The sequence below is a fragment of the Acomys russatus genome, chromosome 2, assembly GCF_903995435.1.
Source record: "Acomys russatus chromosome 2, mAcoRus1.1, whole genome shotgun sequence".
Taxonomy (NCBI): Eukaryota; Metazoa; Chordata; class Mammalia; order Rodentia; family Muridae; genus Acomys; species Acomys russatus.
The window spans coordinates 23,351,547-23,370,630 of NC_067138.1; the positions used below are offsets into that span (position 1 = coordinate 23,351,547).

Consider the following 19,084-nt stretch of genomic DNA (forward strand, 5'->3'; position numbering starts at 1 on the left):
GAATGGAGGGAGGGGAAACTGTGGCTTGGATGTATTGTATGAGAGAGGAATCTTTTTTTTTTTTAACTATAAAATAAAAAGGCAAGCAAACAACAAAAGAAAAACATATACACTGTTTGGGCTTTGACTCTATTTTTGCCATCAGCAGCTATGGATTCCTAGGAAAAGTACAAAGATCACTTTCAGAGCGCCATCTGTAAAAGTATGGCGTGATCACGGGTGCTCTGCAGCTGGAATTCATATATGCAGCTGGTCTTCCGTGTCTACAGGTTCTACCCCTCTGTTGAAAATATTTAAGAAAAAAAATGTTTCTGTACCAAACATAAAGACATTTTTCTTCTCATTATCACCTAGAGCAACTATCTGTGTTGTTTTAAGCATTACAAGCAATCTAGAGATGATTTAAAGTACATGGTAACATACACTTAAGAGTATATACAAATGCTACACATTAAAAAAAAAATTGTGATGCTGGGCATGAACCCAGAATCTGTGTGCCAGAAAAGACTATTGTGCATCAGCTCCAGCCCTTGTGTTTATTTCAGGGGGGTCCTGGGGGTCCTCCTGTGCCAGCCTCCTGAGTGCTGAAGTTACAGGAATGAACCACTATGCCACTTTAGTGCTATTTTAAATATCATTTTCTATAAGTGAGTTAAGCATCTACAGATCTTGTATCCATGGAGGCCCTAGAGCCAATCTTCCATGGATACAGAGAGACAGCAGTATATGAAAAATCTCTGTATAATAAGTGTTACATAAGTACTAGCTTTTATTACTAAAAAGAGTACTTGAGTTTCAAAATGGATTTTGCATTTTTTTCTCTGACAAAAAAAAAACCCAAGTAATCTAAATTTCTTTACCTTTTCTAACCAGTAGACAGTATGCTACACAACAGATAATAAATGTGCATAGCCTCTCTCTCCCCTGCCTCTCTTTTTCTCCCACTTTCTCAAGGTAAATTTTTAGCCATGAGCTAGGGAGTAATTCTCTTCTGCCACTCACTTTTAAGTGTATATATGTTCTGAAGGAAGTACTTTGGAGAGACCATTTTGAAAAGGTTTAGAGATATTAGCCAGAGCCGGGTGTGGTGGCACACACCTTTAATCCCAGCATTTGGGAGGCAGAGGCAGGTGTTTGAGGCCAGCCTGGTCTACAAAGTGAGTCCAGGACAGCCAAGATAACATTGAGAAACCCTGTCTTGGGGAAAAAAAAAAAAAAAAGGAAGGAAGGAAGGAAGATTAGCCAGGTGCAATAGCACCCACCTGTAATCCCAGCACTTGGGAGGCAGAGGCAGGCAGATCTGTGAGTTCCAGGCCAGCCTGGTCTACAAAATGAGTCCAGGACAGCCAAGGCTACCCACAGAAACCCTGTCTTGGGGGAGGGAGTGAAAAACAAAAGAAATATTTGCAACAGTATATCATTGTAAAACTTAACAGTGCTATAAGTCAAACCCAGAGCCTTGCATGCGCTACGCAAACATTCTATCCCTAAACTACATCCCCCAGCCTTTGATTTTGCTATGTAGTCTAATTTGGCTTCAAACCCCCTAATCCTCCTGACTCCACCTCTAGAGTGCTGGGATCATAGAATCATAGATGAGGGGCTACCTTACCTAGCTCAGTGTATATTTTCTTTGAAAAATAATTCAGTGTGTGTGTGTGTGTGTGTGTGAGAGAGAGAGAGAGAGAGAGAGAGAGAGAGAGAGAGGGAGGGAGGGAGGGAGAGAGAGAGAGAGAGAGAGAGAGAGAGAGAGAGAGAGAGAGAGAGAGATTAAACTCTATATACAAACTGGGAGGTGGTGGCACATGCCTTTAATCCCAGCACTTGGGAGTCAGAGACAAGTGGATCACTGTGAGTTCGAGGACAGCCAAGGCTACACAGAGAAACCCTGTGTCTAAAAACCGAAAATAAATACATAAATATAAACTCTATATACATTAAAAATTTGAGGTGGTGGTGCACAGGAGGCAGAGGTAGGCAGATCTCTGAGTTCAAAGCCAGCCTGATCTACAGAATGAGTTTCAGCACAGCCAGGGCTATTCCACAAAGAAACCCTGTCTTGAAAAACAAACAAACAAAAAGCCAAAAAAAAAAAAAAAAAAAAATTGAAATACAGTTTCTGCTTATTTACATTTTTTTCTGGGGCTGGAGAGATGGCTCAGAGGATAAGGGTACTGACTGCTCCTCTAGAAGTCCTGAGTTCAATTCCCAGCAACCACATGGTGGCTCACAACCATCTATAATGTGATCTGATGCCCTCTTCTGGCATGCAGGTGTACATGCAGGCAGAGCACTGTATAAATAATATGAATATATCTTTGTATAAATAAATAAATCTTAAGCTGGGTGGTGGTGGTGGCACACACCTTTAATCCCAGCACTTGGGAGGCAGAGGCAGGCGGATCGCTGTGAGTTTGAGGCCAGCCTGGTCTACAAAGCAAGTCCAGGACAGCCAAGGCTACACAGAGAAACCCTGTATTGAAAAACAAAAACAAAACAAAACAATCCAAATAATGAACTTGAGTGAGTCACACCTGCAGCTGTTGAAAACGTCATCTGTAAAGTCTTTTGTTGGCGAGAATTACTGCTCTGTTGCAGGGAGGCTGGAAATTTATTAGTGGAACTTCAACCAAAGCCTTCACAGAATTGAATGAGAGAACTGAAAACAAAAGTGAGCTGGCTAGCAGATATGGCCAACAGCAAGGCACTCCCTCCATTTAAATTAAAACATGTTCTTGAAGTACCTTTTCGGCCATAGGAGCTTTTAAAGAGAAGCTCACAGCAACGAAACCTAGAGCCTGATCTTCAAGTCATTGTGTTCACAGAGACAGAAACCAACACTCCACACAGGAATAAACACTAGTGATAGGCCAGCATGTGTAAGCTTTGCGTTTTAGTGGTTCAACAGATTTGGGCAAAAGGCAGCTCACAGCCATCTCTAGTTCCAGGTGATTCAACACCGTCTTCAGGCTTGCACGGGCACCAGGCATGCACACGTACACGCAGGCAAAACACCCACACACATAAACTCAAAGACAATGTAAAAACACACAGTGTTAGTTAACTTCCGCATCCCTTTCCCTTTAACTTCACGTCACGTGAGGATGCAACGTCCCTTGTTCTCTAGCCGTTGCTGAGACTTGATGTAGGCCAAGTTGTCTAGGCTCAGAGAAGAGAAATAAAGTATATGATAATAACCTTCAAACCGTACTCGCCCTCAAGCACAAGAGGAATGAGAAGGAACTACACCCGCAACCAAATTCCACAGACTCACGAGCTTCTCTGACCTTCCCTCTGGCTCTACCCAGAGGCCTTTAAACAACCAAGGGCCTGCTATTTGAATTCAAGGACTTGAATTTGAAACTGATCGTCTGAACACTTACGTAGTTTTGCGTAGTCTGAATGAAGCATTGTGACCTTTTTCTGGTTGTCTGTAAAGTGTGTTCGTGACAATCATGTGAACAGAAGTCTTAATGCTTGGGCAAATGTCTCCTTTGCAGAGCACTGCTAGAGAAGGTGCTGGGTACAGGGGTGCACTGCGTCACCAAGTGGGTTGTTTTTTTTTTGTTTTTTGTTCCTTGTGTGCAGTGGATTGAACCCAGAATTCTGTATATGCTGGGCATGTGCTCTATCACTGAGCCACATCCCTAGTCTCAAGGGGATTCTATGTCCTTGACACAACTTGAAACAGTTGGAAGAATGGGGAACACACCTTACCTTCTCCGTCATGGTGTGAGGATTGTTCCCACTGCTCCGAGCGCCTGTTGTTACCTTGAATGTCTAACTGTTGTATTAATTCCACGACTGCCTCTTTAAGTTTGGTATTGTACTGTTTGGAGGTTTGTGGCATTTTCTTTGGCGGCTCCTTACTTGTCATGTCAGTTTGTGGGAGGCAAATTACGTGTTATTTCTACTTATTTGCACTGAAAAGCAGTGATCTGGGGGGAAAAATGGACAAGAATGTCTGAAACAGAATCCAATGTCGCCTTTAATCCCAGCACTCGAGAGGCAGAGGCAGGTGGATCTCTGTGAGTTTGAGGCCAGCCTGGTCTACAAAGCAAGTCCAGGATAGCCAAGGCTACATAGAGAAACTCTGTCTCAGAAAAAAAAACAAAACAAGACAAAACAAAACCAACCAACCAAACAAACAGAATCCAAGGTTGCCCCACACCCACCACCCAGTCTGGGATTGAACTCAGGGCCGAGTATGTTACAGTGAGTCCTATACTTCTCCCTAAATAGCAACGAAAAGTGATGGTTTGGGGTATTTAAGGCAAAAGACTGACTACATGGCTTCCTGTGGTTTGGTTTCCTTTTAGATTGCGAACAAGCGAAGCCAAAGCTCTTGGCTTTAGAAGAGTTTACACCAGTTTTATTTATTTATTTTCAAAACAGGACCCCTCTGTGTAATTAGACTAGCCTAGAATTAATGAGCCTTTTGTTTTAGCCTCGAATGTGGAGGGATTTACAGGCATGTACTACTATGCCTGGCCAGTTTATCATTTTCAAATCACACAGTGACCTACAGTCCAGAAACTTTAGGCGTGGAGTGAGAAGTAAAAATCCGCTACCGAGAGCACATGATGCAAGGTACATGTGACGGCAACTCTGTTGCTCAGTGTGCTGTCCATTTAAATTATAACTGGTACTTCTTGCTCTATCCCTCCCACAAAATGCCTGTTTTCTTCATCATCATCATCATCATCATCATCATCTTTTGTTTAAAAATAAAAAAGAAAAGCACAGTTTGAACCAATTTTTTAAGATAGCCAATGATTGAGGACACAGCTCATTTATCAGCCTGGCTCCAGACACAGTTTTTGTTTGCTTGTTTGTTTTTGTTTTTGTTTTTGTTTTTGTTTTTCAAGACAGGGTTTCTCTGTATAGCTCTGGCTGGCCTCGAACTCACAGAAATCCACCTGCCTCTGTCCCCCCTCACCACGCCCAGCCAAATTATCTAATCTGAATTACATATATAAAATAAAATTAAGGGTGACTGGTGGCTCAAGCTGTCTGCCTTCTAGCCACTGCTCCCAAAGATGCATACGTCATATGGCAAAGCCCTAACGTTGCATATGGAGCTAGGTTTGTCTACTGTCTGTCAATAAGAAGGGGAACCTAATGTCAACAAGGACCCTAAAAAGTAGGAAAGGGGACAAAAGGGTGAGAAAAAGGAGATATTGCTGCCTAGAATGAGACTCTGTGTTTGATCTCCTCACAAAGAAGAAGAAGAAGAAGAAGAAGAAGAAGAAGAAGAAGAAGAAGAAGAAGAAGAAGAAGAAGAAGAAGGAGAAGAAAGCAATATACAAAAGCCAGTAGCTGGAGCTGGAGAAATGGCTCAGTGGTTAAAAGCACTGACTGCTCTCCCTGAGGACCTAGGTTCAAATTCCAGCTCACACCTGGCAGCTCACAACTGTGTGTAACTCCAAGATCTGACACGCTCACATAGACATACATACAGACAAAACCCCCAATGTATATAAAATAAAGGTAAATAAATTTAAAAATATATTTAAACAAACAAACAAAAAACCAGCTATTACTAGCAGGGCTGTAGTGGCACACACCTTTAATCCTAGCACATGGGAGGCAGAGACAAATAAATCTCTGAGTTCAAAGCCAGCATGGTCTACACAGAGAGAGAGAGAGTTCCAGGACAGCCAGGGCTACACAGAGAAACCCTGTCTCAAAAAGCGAAATGAGCCAACACAAATTTAAAAATTAAGAAATGGAACACTTAGCCGGGCATGGTGGCGCATGCCTTTAATCTCAGCACTCAGGAGGCAGAGGCAGGTGGATCGCTGTGAGTTTGAGGCCAGCCTGGTCTACAGAGTGAGTCCAGGACAGCCAAGGCTACACAGAGAAACCCTGTCTTGAAAAACCAAAAAGAAAAAGAAAAAGAAATGGAACACTTCCTGGATTTTTGTTGCATTCTTGGACAGGATCCATGCCAATCTCTGTATTATTCCAATTTTTAAGTATGTGTGCTGCCAAAGCAAGCCCATAAGTGGCTCTTCTATTAATTTTCTAAGCAAAGATAAATTGGGGTTTGGAGAGTCCCACTTATGATAGCTTTTTTAAAAATAGGAATAAAACCAAGGAAGAAAAGGATCTCTGTAATTGAAAACTTTAAGAGGCTGGAAAGAAGAAAGTGAAGAAGAACTAGAAGGTGAAAAAAGTTCCTGTGCTCATAGATTGGCAGAATTAGTATTGGGGAAATGGCTATATCACTGGAAAAAAAAATCTACTGATTCAAGGCAATCTCCATCAAACCTCCAATGAGTTCAGGAAAAAAAATCATAAAACTCACATGGAAGCACAAAGGGCTCTGAGTAGCTAAGGCAATTCTTATCAGCAAGAGCCATGCTCAGAGGACCACAATGTGAGATTTCAAATTATATTATGGAGCCACAGTAACAGAAATAGCATGGTACAGGAGCAGATCTGTACACCAGTGAAATAGAATAGAGGACCCAGGAATGGACCACACAGCTATGGCCACCTAATTTTTCTTTCTTTTTACAAAGATGTCAAAAACTCATTGGGGGATAAAATATGGTGCTAGAAGTTCTGCTTGGACTGTGCAAAGTGTTCTGAGCCAGCAGGGCTACAGAGTGAGGCGAAGCCCTGTTTAAGGGGAAAAAAAAAAAAAAAAAAAAAAAAAAGGCAAGAACCCTGGAAAGGGCAAAGGAATTCACAGTCTCTCAATAAGGAGTACAGCCCTGTCACACGTGGATTTTAGTTCAGTGACGCTGGTGCCAGACATCTAAGCTACCGAGCATTTATGTTCCCTTGTTATAGTGGCAAATGGACTGCACTGGTCTTCCTGTCTTTCTCCCCTGGGGTCATAGGTCCTATCCACTGCCTGGCTTTTTATGTGTGTGCACGGAGTTTGGATTCAAGTTATCACGCCGCTGCAAGCTCTTTACCCACTGAGCCATCTCTGCAGCACTAGAGACTTGTCTTGAAGCGTTATTTTCCAGAGCAGAAGACATATCAATTCACCATGTTTTGTTGTTTAAACTTTTCTTATTGTAAAAATTTGGGGCCGGGCGTGGTGGCGCATGCCTTTAATCCCAGCACTCGGGAGGCAGAGGCAGCCGAATTGCTGTGAGTTCGAGGCCAACCTGGTCTACAAAGCGAGTCCAGGACAGCCAAGACTACACACAGAGAAACTCTGTCTCGAAAACAAAACAAATAAATAACAACAACAACAAAAGAATTTTGGCTTACCGTTGCATGAGATTATCACTCAAGCAGTAGAAGGCTATTGGTTTACCAGTTTAATCCAGGATAGCTTCTTGCTGCTGGGACCTAACCACTAAAGAAAATAAAATGTACCTAAGTGGTATCTAGTATCTAGTACCATATCTTTTTCTTACATGGATCCAGACACTTGAGAGTATCATACAAGTGCATTGTGAGCTGACAACACCAAAGCCTAACAGCAGGGACCCTGCCTTTTCCCTGAGATCATAGGGTTTATCAAAGGAGTTTGTTACTCTGCCCTAGTGCTTCCTGCCTCCCTTCAGCCCCACATTCATTATTATCCTTTAATCCTCCTAACTACCCCACCATTATCCTCATTTTACAGATAAAGATATGGGAGATCAAAGAGGTAAAAAGAGCCATACTCGGGCCAGTGACGTCCATGTCCATTCTATCTGAAGCTCTGCTCTCTCCAGGGCACCCGGAGCCTCCTATGACATCAGCAGTGCCAAATGAAAGGCTCCCAACAGGAGAGATAGAACCATTTACAAACTTAATTTAAATGACTGAAACGCCTGGAATGTACTACAGAGGCCTAGTGTCAGGAGAGGTGAAAAATGAGATGATTAATGGCAACTAGACAAATAGTCTCAATGAATGGCTGTTGTTTGGTGTTGGGGGGTTACAGGGGGGAAAAGGTTCACACCTTCTCTAAAGGGAACAGCTAGCACCAGCTCACAGCTAATGATGGCTATGGAAGTGCACAGGCCCTGTGTTGCTGTGGGTAAAATATGGATGAAAAGAATTTAAGAAAGGAAGGATAGCCGGGTGGCGGCGGCAGTGGCGGCGGTGGCACTCGCCTTTAATCCCAGTACTCGGGAGGCAGAGGCAGGCGGATCGCTGTGAGTTCGAGGCCAGCCTGGTCTACAAAGTAAGTCTAGAACAGCCAAGGCTACACAGAGAAACCCTGTGTCGAAAAACCAGGGGGAAAAAAAAAGACTGATGAAGGCAAAGGAAATTTTGTTCCCATACGTATTTGCGCCCCTAGCCTCCCACCCCACTCCCACAACAGGCATGTGTTACCTCTGATAAATCTACATTGTAACATTATCACCTGGATCCCACGTTTACGTCCAGATCACTGGATGCTATGAAGTCTATGGCTTAGGTCAGATTTATACATGTACCCACCATTATAGCATTGTGCAAAATAGTCGTACTTCCCTAAACATCTTGTATGTTATACCTATGTTTCCTTCCCTCTGCCCAAGCCTCAATTTTATTTATTTATTTATTTGGTTTGGTTTTTCGAGACAGGGTTTCTCTGTGTATCCTTGGCTGTCCTGGACTTACTTTGTAGACCAGACTGGCCTCAAACTCATAGAGATCCACCTGCCTCTGCCTCCCAAGTGCTGGGATTAAAGATATGCACCACCACTGCCCAGCTTTGTTTTGTTTTTTGAGACAGGGTTTCTCTGTGTAGCCTTGGATGTCCTGGAATTGCTTTGTAGACTAAGATGGCCTAGAACTCACAGAGATCCACCTGCCTCTGCCATCCTGAATGCTGAGATTACAGCTGTGCACCCTTATACCCGGCTGCCCCCAATCTTTTTACTGTCTCTGGAGATCCAAATATTATGCAGTTGGATCCATATTGTACATGGCCTTTTCAGATCAGCTACTTTCCCTTGGGAATATATAGTCTGCCCCCAATTTTTTCATGGCTTAGACAGAGACAAGTAGATCTCTGGGACTCTCAAACCAGTCAGCTTACTTGCCAAGTTCCAGACAGTGAGAGAGAGAGAGTCTATCTGCCTGTCTCTCTCTCCTTCCCCCATACCCCCCACTCTCTCAAACACACACACACACACACACACACACACACACACACACACACACACACAAGAACATAAGAATAATAAATGAGCCGGGTGTGGTGGCACACGCCTTTAATCCCAGCACTCAGGAGGCAGACACAGGTGGATCGCTATGAGTTCAAGGCCAGCCTGGTCTACAAAGCGAGTCCAGGACAGGCAAGGCTGCACAGAGAAACCCTGTCTCAAAAAACAAAACAAAACAAACAAATAAACAAAAGAACTGGCATGTAAAGCTCCTTAGATAAAATGAATATGTGTGTGGATCTCTCCCGTCCATGTCCGGCTCATACATTTCTGGTGACATCATCCCAATGGATCCAAGTATCAGGTCTGCAGTCTGATTATATCCTACTTACAAGGCCCACAGTGTAGCATGCTACTAGTTCATGGATGACAGCAGTAGTCACTGTCATCAAAACAGGCCACATGGTATGCCCGTCCCTGAGACAATGAGGTCTGATGAGAAAAAGAAGTTTATTTCGGACAGCCAGGCATGGAGAGGTAGATCCTAGTCCCCCAGGATAGGGTTGGGGATACTTATGAGACAAGGATGATGATGAAGGCTTGGTGTCTGCATGTTGGCAGAGAAGTAGGAAGTGGTCTGTGGGTGTTCTTGCAAGCTTCCTGGCTCCTCAGGTACGCACATTCAGAAAATTATGCTGGCATGATTCAAAGATGCAGTTAGTGGCTTCCTGGTGTCAAATGGCAAGTATCAGACACTTAGTCAAGCCCAAATAAAGTGGCTTTTAACAAAAACAGCTCTCCAGCCCCTGAGAAGTAATCAAGGTCACTGTGTGCTTACTTGGTGGGAGGCTGAACTTACTGCCTAGCTATGTGCCCTCCCAAATTAACAAACTTTCAAGACAAGATGCACACATCTGAAAGCAAGGAAGCCAGAGGGTTTACATTCCTTCCATTTCAATGGGAGATGTCTGGGTCAGAAAAGGAAATTTATTATTCACAGCAAAACAACAGAACGGGAATACTGGTCTGTTGGGGTCTGTTCCTGTTGCCCCCCAGGACTTCAGGGGAGATATACCATGAACCAGACAGTGGGTTTGATTTGCAGCATGGGGACAGAGAGCCTGGGGAATATATTGCATTTGCAGCAAATGAGAAAGCCGTGAGTTCTGTTCTTTGTCCTAGAGGAAGTAGTCACCTCATCACTAGAGATTGCTCACTCTATCCAGGGAAGTGTGCTTTTTTATGCATGAATCTTTCTCCCTTTCTCCCTCCCTCCTTCCGTCCCTCCCTCCCTGCCTCCCTCTGTCTCTCTCTCTCTGTCTGCCTCTCTGTCTCTGCCTCTGTCTCTCTCTGTGTGTGTCTGTCTTCTCTCTCTGTCTCTCTCTCTCTGCCTCTCTCTCTCTCTCTCTCTCTCTCTCTCTCTCTCTCTCTCACACACACACACACACACACACACACACACACACACACAGGGTCCACCAATATTTCACCACAATCTCTGTATGGCAGACTATAGCAGTCTTCTCAGAGAGGGAAACTGTCATGTTTAGTGTCCACTGTCTGAGTGGGAAGCAGATAGTGACACGGAATCTAGAGCTTGGACACTTTTGTGTGGAACTAGCCTTACCAACCTGTGAGTGAGTGAGTGAGTGAGTGAGTGAGTGAGTGAGTGAGTGAGTGAGTGAGAGGGGGTGGGTGAGCAGGCAAGCAGAAAATTGGCTTGGTTAGGACTTTAAAAATGGGGAGGGGCACACTTCTGTTTGTGTATGAAGTGGGAAGCAAAGTAGGGAAGAATTCTTTTTCAGTGTCAAATCCCTACACTGCATTCATTGAGCCAAATTATCCAGCTGTATGATCTTCTCCACACTCTTTAGTCATCTGTCTGAAGCACTGTGAGAACATTTGAAGGTTTTTGTTTTTGTTTTTCCTTCTGGTTTCATCACTCCTCCAGGAATTTGGGTACTTAGGCCACGCTATTAAAAGAGAAAGAGTGCCCCCTAGAGGCCAGAGTGTCAATGTTTCCAGCCCTCCGCAGGCCAGCATAGAAAAAGTTCCTGTGAGGGTGCGGTAAACACAGTACTGGTTTATAAAATTCTCACAAAAGATATAAATAAAATAACATACTTCATCAAAGATGAATAAGTAAACATTTGATAAAAATTTTAAAACATTTTTATCTTAAAGCCCCCAATAAACTGATGTGCAGTGATTAAAGACTTAGAAATACTTATTACTTTGATTTAATTATATACTATATATGTGTATTAAATCACCACAATGCACTTTGTAAAAAGTACAAATATTATGTCTCAATAAAAATAAGATAAATAAATGTGTACAGAAGCTTTCCTTTTTAACAGGATAAAGACATTCGCCCACCCCCCACCCCCAACAGAGTCAGCTTAGGGACGTGGGATGGTATATACCCGTGTTTCCAGAACTCTAGAAGCTGTAGCTGCGTTTGGGAGAATTTGAAGCCAGCCTGGACTATGGAAAAATAACAACAACAAAGGTTGACTTGTAACATGACAGCTTTTCTTTGTTGCTATGTATCTGTAAACAACTCTGTAAATCTGTCTACTTACAAATAGCCAAGTTTCACTAGATGATTATTTTGCTTCTTGTTAAATCAGAGTCTTGGTGTGTAGCCAGGCTAGCCCTGAACTCCCTATCCTCCTACCTCAGCTTTTTTATTTTTCATTTTATGTGCATTGGTGTTTTGCCTGTAAGTATGTCTGTGTGAGGGCATCCAATCCCCTGGAACTCGAGTTACGGACAGTTTTAAGCTGCCATGTGGGTGCTGGGAATTGAACCTGAGTCCTCTGGAAGAGCATCCAGGGCTCTTAGCCATTGAGCTGTTTCTCCAGCCCCCTGCCTCAGCTTCTTCAATGCTGAAATTATAGATGCGTAGCAGTATGTCTGGCTATCTCATTGGAATGTGGTTCCCTTTGGAACTAAGCGAGACTATGTGCATAGTGCCTCACCATTTGACACGCTTGGTACGTCAGAGCTGCTATGAAGGTTTACTAGCACTGTAACAGCTACATTATTAAAGACAAGGGGGCATTCTATGTAAACACTTATTGAACAGGCTGGTCATAGTGTTTTAGATGAGAAACTACTGTCGATATAAATTAGAATAGAGAAAAGGAAGACCTAGTTACAAGAAAACCCAAGAACATTTGTGAAGATATGGGGGAAATCTCTCAAATTTTTTCTTCCTTTCTTCAGAAAGAATTCTCTGTTGTGACTGTTTATTTAGTGGTGTGGTGGTAGAGGGCAACTTTGTTAGGTTTCTATTGTTCTGACAAACAGCTTGAACAAAAACAACTTCGGGAGGAAAGGGTTTATTTAAGCAGTGGCCTGGCCTCTCCCACATGAATCATTAATCAGGAAAATGCCCCCACAGACTTGCCTGCAGCACCTGACCAAGGCGTGTTCTCAGTGGAGGTTCTTCCCAGATAACTCCAGCTTGTATCACGTTGTCAAACTCTAACCAGGACAGGAGCAGAAGTGTTTTGTTTCAGGCTTTGGCTTTGCTTTTCTTTCTTTCCTTCCTTCTTTTTTTGTTTTGGGTTTTGTTGTTGTTGTTGTTGTTATTTGTTTTTTGGAGACAGAGTTTTTCTATGTAGCCTCCCCAAGCACTGGGGTTATGGGCATGCACCACCATGCCCCATTGGTTTTGGGTTTTGGTTTTTCTTTTCTTTTCTTTTTTTTCTTTTTTTTTTTTTCTTTTTTTTTTTAATTTTCAGGACAGGGTTTCTTTGTGTATCTTTGGCTGTCCTGGAGTTGCTTTGTAGATCAGGCTGGCCTCGAACTCACAGTGATCTTCCTGCCTCTGCTTCCGGAGTGCTGGGATTAAAGGTGTGCGCCAGTACGCCTGGCAGTTTTTTTTGTTTTGTTTTGTTTTTTAGAGTCAGGTTTCGCTGTCTTCAAGGCTGGCCTTCGGATCCTCCTGCCTCATTATTGATGAGAAATGTTCAGAGCCTGATGAGACGGGTGGTTAAAGGCACTTGCTGCCAAGCCAGATGACCCAAGTTCAATTCCCAGAACCAATGGTAGGAGGAAAACACTGACTTGTTCAAGTTGTCTGACTTCCACCCATATACCATGACACACTTGTGACACCTCTCCCCAAAATAAATACATTTCAAAGATTTTTAAATTTAATAAAAGAAATAGTCAAAAGCCATTTAAATAATTAATTACTAGGCTGGGCATGGCAGTATATGGCTTTAAACCCAGTACACAGGAGATAAAAAGGACCAAAAGAACAAAAGGTTGATTTTGTTTGTTTGTTTGCTTGTTTTAGTTTATATGGAGGATGCCAGTTTGGAAAGTCTATAAAGTTGTTAAAAATAACTTGTGAGCTGAGCGTGGTGGCCCACAGCTTTACTCTGAGCACTCGGAGGCTGAGGTGGGTCTCTGTGAGTTCCAAGCTAGCTAGGGCTGCATAGTCAGACCCTGTCTTAAAACAACAAACAATTAAGAAGTTTGTTATGAGCTGGGTTGTGGTGGCACATGCTTTTAATCCCAGCCTGGGAGGCACAGGCAGGTGGATCTCTGTGTGTCTGAGGCTAGCCTGTTCTACAAAGTGAGTTCCAGGACAGCACAAAGAACCCCTGTCATGAAAAACCTATTTTTAAAAAGGCAGAAAGGAAGGAAAGAAAAGAAATAAAGGAAGAGCAGCGCCTTGGAGGTCCCATGCTTCAAGAGTGTTTGATGGCACAGACCCGGGCACTCCCTCCCTCTTTGTTAGCTTCCAGCCGCCTGATAGTCTCTAGCCACAGCCTCTGAGACCATCTCTTTGCTGTACTTGGCTCCTAGGACTGGCGAGCACCTTCTCTTTGCCGTTAGCTCTATATTGTGGATCAGCCATGACCTCCCAGATTCAGTTACAATTACGCCACCCAAGTGGAAGCCGCCGTGGACCGCCTGGTCAACTTGCATTTGCGGGCCTCCTACACCTACCTGTCTCTGGGCTACTATTTTGATGGAGATGACGTGGCTCTGGGGCGTGTAGGACACTTTTTCCGCGAATTGGCCGAGGAGAAGCGCGGGAGTGGCGGAGCACTCTTCCAGGATGCGCAGAAGCCATCTCAAGTTGAGTGGGGCAGAACCCAGGAGGCAATGGAAGCTGCCTCGGCCCCGGAGGAGCCAGGCCCTCTTGGACCTCCATTCCCTGGGTTCTGCTCGCACAGACCTCTGGGAGTTCTTGGAAAATCACTGCCTGGATGAGGAGGTGAAGCTCATCAAGAAGTTGGGCGACCACCTGACCAACATCGGTAGGCCGCCGGGCCACAGCAGCGCAGACCGGCGTGCCACGGGCATCTTCTCTTTGAGCGGTTCACTCTCAAGCAGGACTAGGAGGCCTTCTGCCTTCCAAGGGGCTCGCGCCTCAGCTCTGCACCAGGCAGCCTCAGGGCCACCGCCACCCAAATGAAGCCTCAAACCACTAGGCAGCTTTGTAACCACCCTGAAGCCCCTCCCAAGTCATGGACCAAGTAAAAATAAAGCTTTTCGAAACAGAAAAAAAAAAAAAAAAAAAAAAAAAAAAGAAAGAAAGAAAGAAAAAAACTTGTTGTGAAATAGAGCTCAGCTAATAAGACACTGTAAAGTAGGAACTGGGCAGAGTCCAGATGATATTTCAAGACTGGTACACATAAAAGATTTCATATATTTTCTTCTTTCTTCCCCCCCCCCCCCCCCCCGAGACAGGGTTTTCTCTGTGTAGCCCTGACTGTTCTGGACTCACTTTGTAGACCAGGCTGGCCTCGAACTCACAGCGATCTGCTTGCCTCTGCCTCCCGAGTGCTGTGATCAAAGGCACACGTCACCACCACCCGGCTGCTGCTGCTGCTGCTGCTGCTGCTGCTGCTGCTGCTGCTGCTGCTGCTGCTCTTCTTCTTCTTCTTCTTCTTCTTCTTCTTCTTCTTCTTCTTCTTCTTCTTTTCTTAAAGATTTTATTTATTTATTCTGTATACAGTGCTCTGCCTGCATGTACACCTGCATGCCAGAAGGCATCAGATCACATTATAGATGGTTGTGAGCCACCATGTGGTTGCTGGGAATTGAATTCTGGAGGATTTCTGGAAGAGCAATCAGTGCTCTTAACCTCTGAGCCATCTATCCAGCGATCTCATACATTTTCCTAGTGGCATTTCAAATTAGTGGGAGAAGATAAACATCTCAGAGATAACTGGCTCTCTTCAAACTACTGGTGTTTTAAAGATCTAAATGTCTCCTGTAACACAAAAGGAAAAATCATGAAACTAATTATACAGTCTATAGAAACAAATACTTTTTAAAATGAACTTTGGGTAGGAAAGTATTTTCCCGAGCCTCACAGGAAGCCACCAGGAAATGACAGACTGGCCAGATGCATAGATTTAACATCTTGTGCTTTAACGGGCTCTGCTTTACTGATTTTCTCCACCCCACCCCCATTTTTCCCCCCACTCCCACCCAGGATTCCCAGAGGTTAACTGTGTTCATCAATGACAACACATAATAAATAGGGCTTGGAACTGGGCAGTGGTGGCATGGGCCTTTAATTCCAGCACTTGGGAGGCAGAGGCAGGCAGATCTCTGCGAGTTAGTAGGCCAGCCTGCACTACAAAGCATCTCCAGGACAGCCAGGACTGCACAGAGAAACCCTGTCTCAACAAAACAAAACAAAAATAATCAAACAAACAAACAAAAAAAGTTACCTAGGCCGGGTGTGGTGGTACATGCCTTTGATCCCAGTTCTCAGAAGGCAGAAGCAGGCAGATCACTGTGAGTTCGAGGCCAGCCTGGTCTACAAAGCATCTCCAGGACAGCCAGGGATACACAGAGAAACTCTGTCTCAAAAAACCAAAAAAAAAAAAAAAAAAAAAATCACCTTTCCTTTAGATCTGGGGTTGTAGTATGGGTTTGATCCCCAAAACAGAAGAAAATAAATCTTTAAAATAGTTTAAAAACTTTTTTTTTTTTTTTACATTGTGTGTGTGCATGCAAATGCACGGCACAAAGCATGTATGAAGTTCAGAACATGCAAATCTCCTACTACATGGGTTCCAAAAATAGGTTTGGTGGCAAGGACCTTTACTGGATGGCCGTCCCACTGGCCAAGACATAGTTTTATATTTAGAGAAGAGTTGCAAAGACGGTACAGTTTCCACGTGCTCTTTATTTTTTTATTTTTTGTTTTTTGGTTTTTTGAGACAGGGTTTCTCTGTGTAGCCTTTGGTGTCCTGGACTCACTTTGTAGACCAAGCTGGCCTCGAACTCACAGCGATCCGCCCGCCTCTGCCTCCTGAGTGCTGGGATCAACGGAAGGTGTACGCCATCTCGCCTGGCTCCACGTGCTCTTTATGCTGGTTCCTCTTCTTGTTGCTGCGATACATGACCATGACAAATTCTCCCTGAGGGAGAAAGAGCTCACTTTGCACTCACAGCTGGAGGCTCTAGAGTCAGAGCTGAAGTCATCTGCCCACAGGAAACGGAGAATGATGCGGGCTGTGCTGTGCTCAGCAGGCTTGCTTCTTTAGGTTTTGTCTGGAACCTGCCTGTCCTATGGCAGGTGCGGCCCACGTCCAGGATGAGCCTACCGTTTCATCTCATGTAATCTACGTGCTACCTTACAGACACACCCAGAGGCCAAATGGTCCTTCATAGGCACCCCCAGTGGCTTGTCTCCTAAATGGCTTTAGAGCAGTGGCTCTCAACCCTCCTAATGCTGCGACCTTTAATACAGTTCCTCATGCTGTGGTGACTCCAACCATGAAATCATTTTGTTGCTACTTCATAACTGTAATTTTGCTAATGTTATGCATAGTAATGTAAAAATCTGATATGCAGGGCATCCCAAGTGGGGAATGAGACATCCATTGAGAAAATCTGTTCTAGATTCTGATATGTTCATAATGCTACCTGTCATAACCTTTGTCTAATCATGGTATATAAAAGGAAGAAACTAATCCTGGTATAGCACTTTTTTTTTTTTTTTTTTTTTTTTGAGAGACAGGGACTCTCTGTGTTAGTCTTGGCTGTCCTGGACTCGCTTTGTAGACCAGGCTGGCCTTGAACTCACAGCAATCTGCCTGTCTCTGCCTCCTGAGTGCTGGGATTAAAGGTGTGAGCCACTACACCCAGCTGGGACAGCACTGTTGACCAAACTATAGATGTAATTCAGATTTTACCACTCTTTTCACTAATGCTCTTTTCTTCTTCCATGATCCAGTCTAGAATACCATGCTGCATTGAGTCACTATGCCAAACAGATTATGTGCCCATGTATATGTGGTCCTAGAGTTCCCAAATTCACAGGCACAGAAAGTAGAGTGGTGGTTTGCACAGGCTTGGAGACAGGGGGGATGGGTTGTTCAGTAGCTAAAAACGTTCCATAAGTGTTACACGGCAAAGCCGGAAGAGTCTACAATGTCACCCAGCATGCTGTGGACATCACTGTGAACAAGCAGGTTAAGGGCAAGGTTCTCGCCAAGAGAATCAATGTGCGCATTGAGGACATCAGTCACTCTAAGAGAGGGGACATCTTCCTGAAGCGTGTGAAGGAGAACGACCAGAAGAAGAAGGAAACCAGGAGACGGGCACCTGGGTTCAGCTGATGTGCCAGCCTGTGCCACCCAGAGAAGCACACTTTGTGAGGGCTGATGGGAAGGCACCTTAGCTGATGGAGCCCATTCCATATGAATTCATGGCCCGATGTACAAAAGGAAATAAGGATCTTCACTGTAACCACAAAAAACAAACAAACAAACAAACAAAACCACAACCCAGGTTCATTCAATTCCCAGTGCAATATGGTGGCTCACAACCATCTGGAACCCAGTTCCATTGGATTGGACTCACTCCGCTGACCTCTACAGATGCCACACATACACATGGTGTTCATATAGGTGTGTAGGCAAAACAGTTATACACATAAAATAAAGTTATACAACAAATTCTGGACTTAAGCCAATCAATTGTATATTGTGTGCCTTATCATAATTTTAAAGAATAATGAAGGGGGGACTGGAGAGATGGCTCAGCCGTTAAGAGCACCTGCTGCTCTTGCAGAGGACCCGAGTTCAGTTCCCAGCACCCGCATCTGGTGGTGGATTAATTCAATGCCTCTCCCCAACTCAGGCACCTGCACTCCCCATACATGTAATTAAAAATAAAAATAAATCCAAGATGAATTAAAACATGGCACTCAAATGATAGTCGGGAAAGGCTGATGGTTTAGCTGGCAAGGTACTTGAGGATTCAAGTTCCTCCCCAGAACCCACATAAGAATGTTGAGCTTGATGGCCCATCATATAGTCTCAGAGCTGAGGAGGCAGAGCCAGGAGGATGTGCTTGCTGGCCAGTTAGTGAAATCTAGTTGGAGAGTTTCAGGCCAAAGGGAGACCTTGTCTTTTTTGTTTTGTTTTTTGTTTTTCCAGACAGGATTTCTCTGCATAGCCTTGGCTGTCTAGGCTAGCTTTGTAGACCAGGCTAACCTCGAACTCACAGAGATCTATTTGCCTCTGCCTCCTGAGTACTGGGATTAAAGGCATGTTCCACCATGCCTAGCTGGGAGACCCTGTCTTGACAGAAGTAGATGGCTTGCATGTACACGCGCGCGCGTACACACACACACACATACACCTTGTCCCTCATTTATTTGGAAGTTACTTTTGATTGCTGCAATATTTTGAGTAAAATGGTGGAAACATTGCTGCTAGAGTTATATTGCATATATGCTACTGGCAAGAAGGAAAACCACAGGCACTAGGAGAGATTTGGGGATTTTCAGACTCGGACAGGTCAGCATTTTACTCTGAAATGATGGAGAACCAGGCTTGTAACAGAGAACAGAAATCAGAAAGTCTTCCTTCCAAACTTTTGAAACAAATTTTTTGTTTATATGTTTTCAGTGTGTAGCCCATGGTCTCACATGTGCTAGGCAAGTGCTCTACCACTGAGCTATATCCACTCCCCATTTAAAAAGAAAGATTTTCTTTGTCTTTTAAATTTATGTGTGTATGTGGGGGTGGGGTATGTGA

At 44.0% G+C, this 19,084-nt stretch overlaps 1 non-coding gene and 1 pseudogene across 1 annotated transcript; one reads left to right on the forward strand and one right to left on the reverse strand.

The window, feature by feature from the left end:
* Positions 1-5,897: 5,897 nt before the first annotated feature.
* Positions 5,898-6,001, reverse strand: LOC127207498 (U6 spliceosomal RNA). Its single transcript, XR_007832921.1, has one exon. It is a non-coding gene; the product is annotated as a U6 spliceosomal RNA (small nuclear RNA).
* Positions 6,002-9,636: 3,635 nt separating this feature from the next.
* On the forward strand, positions 9,637-14,417 carry LOC127206166 (ferritin light chain-like; annotated as a pseudogene).
* The last annotated feature ends 4,667 nt before the right edge of the window (positions 14,418-19,084 follow it).